Genomic DNA, 3,457 nt, shown 5'->3' on the forward strand with positions numbered 1-3,457 from the left:
AAAGCTGCTGCTACTGCTACGACGCCTCGTCCTCCTCCTCGTCCTCCTCCTCCTCCTCCTCCTCCTACTACTACTACTACTACTACTACTACTACTACTACTAATAATAATAATAATAATGATGATAATAATAATAATAATAATAATAATAATAATAATAATAATAATAATAATAATAATAATAATAATAATAATAATGCCAACATTTTGCTAATCAATTATTTATGATCATCCGAACGTTGTTTTACAAAGATGTCCTCAGACCTCAGTAGGTTTTGACCTCTTGGGTATTTGAACACGTTACATTTATGATTCGGTTAAGCGACATCTCTTTGATAACTTTTGTCATTAAGGCATAACTCCCGATATCATCCTGTATTCTGCATTGAGGTATTGTGAAATGTACCTGTTTTTAAGCTTCCTTGAAATTTAATTAGCTAATTACAACCAATAATCACTGGGAGAGCATGTGGTCTGTTCAGAGCATGTTGTCTGTCATCATGTTTCAGATTCATTAAATTCCTTAATGTTTCAGTGCAACTGATACAATTAACTTTTATGTTCATGCGTATTTGCATCATTAAAATACTCGTATTTCTATCTGTGCCTAGTCATTAGAACGTTGGAAAACATGCTTAACAATATTTCGCCTGTCGCTACGATCTGAGATCAAATTCTGTCGAGGTTGACTTTGACTTTCATTTTTTCGCAGTCGATAAATTACGTACAAATTGCATACCGGGGTCGCTCTAATCGACTGGCCCCTCACTTAAAATTTCAGGCCTTGCACCTATGTTCGAAAGGATTATTTATCTACATGGACCTGTATTACATAATATCTTAATCAAGATTTACAGCCAGTTATTTTGACATAACCTGTCTTCTTTCGTCTCTTTCTCAAACTGGTTCGAGGAATGGTCGCTTCTATTCTCACGTTCCTCATTTATCCTCTACGATAGGAGGAAGTAGGAAGGGTTGAGTGGGGTTGTAATTTTGACGGTTCGATCGCGCCCGCAGAGCAAACTTGCGTTAACCCTCTTATAGCATCTTCGACAAATGACAAATGATTTCTGCCTTCAGGTTTATTAAAAGCACTGCTAAACGTGAGCATGTGTCGTCATTTCAAAACGCTGATACATCATCCTTATATGCCAGCATGCGTAACTCGATATTTTACAAAGCTCTGAGGCGAAGGTCATATTTCTTCCTAATTTTCTCATTAAAATTCTAGCATTTCTTTCATGGCTTCCTAAGACGTTCTAAATGTTGTAGGTGATTCTGCCGCATAAACAAACGTTAGCATCAAGCTCTTTCTAGTCTGTTGTCAATTGTCATATTGGATGTCTTTTGTTTTTTTTATTTTCTTTGTTCTTTTTTTACTTTTTTTTTTGGCGGCTCAAAGTGTATTTCTGAACTTAGCACTCGGTTGCAGTTAAAGTGCTGTTTATGCTATTATTCCCCATTATCCCCCTTTTTCTGCTATTCTTTTTACAATTAGTCTTTTGCTTCAGCCCTGAGTGCTCTTGATGATGTTTTTTTTTTCTTTTTTGATCACATTAATCTTCACTGTAACACTTTGATTTTGATAATTTTTAAATTGTTATTCCTTTTGCTGAGATAGTTCCTCCTGTGATTGTAGCTAAATGTGTCATTCTATCAATCCATTTACTCTACACTGTTGCAGATGCTTGCGTTGTTAACCAGCAAACGTGGTAGACAACGTTTGCAAATTTAGTGAACGAGAAGCTGTGAAAACAATCTTCTTCCTTCGTTAAAATACGTTTTATTAAAACACCGCCTCTATTGAACAACGAATGTGTCACCACATTTACATTAGAGACATCCGCTCCCATATTATAATTTTCTTTCAAACATTATAGATTCAGGCATATGAAAACTAAGCATTTGTTGGTTCCTTTACCGTGGTGTGATATCACTCGATAAAGTAGTACAATCATTCTCCATAGCAAATCGCTAACAAGACAAACACACAGCTATTTTGCAATTACAGAAAAAAAAACAGATACACGTCATAATATGAATAACACCACAGAAGAAGAAGAAGAAGAAGAAGAAGAAGAAGAAGAAGAAGAAGAAGAAGAAGAAGAAGAAGAAGAAGAAGAAGAAGAAGAAGAAGAAGAAGAAGAAGAAGAAAAGGAATTCAAGAGAGAAGAGAGCGATAATATTTATCTCGTGGTAATTGAAAATGATGCAATCTCTATTATACGCATTGGGAATGATAAGAAGCGAAAAGTAAAACAATAATAAAGAGACTCTGAGAAATATATATAAAAATAAAGTGAAAAAGAAAATAAAGAAAAGTAATTTCCACCTTAAGGTTTTACACGTTGGAAATTTACGAAGAAAATCTCACGAAAAAAATGTGGGAAAAAAGTAAATATTTGGAAGAGATATGAAAAGATACTGACCCATGCTGAAGTTTTACGGAGTATAAATAACTTTTATAAAATGCTAAGAAGTAAATGAAGATTACTTTTCGTTTCTTTTTTTTCTGTCAGAAAATAATGAGGTATATAGCGGTATCTAAGCAATGCTCAGCAGCGTTGTATATCTCAGTTCAGACTTAGATATTTGTTACATTGTATGCAGGTATTATTTGCTCACATAAACAATAGTTCACAGAAGATTCTCCTAAGAAATAAGGAAACCTGACGTCATAGTTTTATGCAACGTAAAAGAAATAAAAGAGAGTGAGAGAGAGAGAAAAAAAATGCCGATGTTTTATACAAATACTATAAAGCAAAGTTTCGCGTTTCTGGAGTCACAATGTCCACTGTATTCTATATGGAATCAGAAAATCAAAGCTTCTCATCATCATAGCAATCATTTCTTTAATGTTATGTTGATATTTACTTTGCTTTTATTTTTTGTATGCCTACATGTAACTATCTCCTTTCTTATTCTTGTCTAGCATCAGAGACTGAATAGTACTACCATTGTATTTACTTAACAACAGTATGTAAAGGAGATCGCATACAAACAAATACAAGAGAGATAGGTGATATAGCAGTTTCTAAAGGATTTTGCATTATAAAATGGCGTATTTCATTTTCCAGTTATATTAAATGCATTTCAAACACATTCCTTACATTATTTATTTATATACTTCGTGTGCATGTAGGTGTGTTTATTTCTGTGCACAACTCTTCTGCCTGTCTTTCTTTTCTTCCATTTGAAATCCCTTCTCGATGTACTCTCCTTAATAAGCATTCACAGGAGAAAGCAGAAGAGAATTTGAAATATAATAGAATGTAGAGAAACAGAGACATAACTTTCACTGTGATTCTTTGAGTCTTATAGATATGCGTGCGGGTGCCTGTGCGTGTGTGTACATATACTCGTATCTATCTGTGTGTGTATGAACCTATGTATTTAAGTATGTATGTGGACACACACACACACACACACACACACACACACATATATATATATATAT

At 34.0% G+C, this 3,457-nt stretch overlaps 1 long non-coding RNA gene across 1 annotated transcript in view; it reads right to left on the reverse strand.

Annotated features, from left to right (window-relative positions):
- LOC106872301 (uncharacterized) overlaps positions 1–2,637 on the reverse strand; it is a 39,423-nt gene extending 36,786 nt beyond the window's left edge. Inside the window, exon 1 of the long non-coding RNA XR_001409754.2 lies at positions 2,430–2,637. This is a non-coding gene — a long non-coding RNA (uncharacterized LOC106872301). The remainder of the gene's footprint in view (positions 1–2,429) is intronic.
- Positions 2,638–3,457: the final 820 nt, after the last annotated feature.

The sequence above is a fragment of the Octopus bimaculoides genome, chromosome 6 (assembly GCF_001194135.2).
Source record: "Octopus bimaculoides isolate UCB-OBI-ISO-001 chromosome 6, ASM119413v2, whole genome shotgun sequence".
Taxonomy (NCBI): domain Eukaryota; kingdom Metazoa; phylum Mollusca; class Cephalopoda; order Octopoda; family Octopodidae; genus Octopus; species Octopus bimaculoides.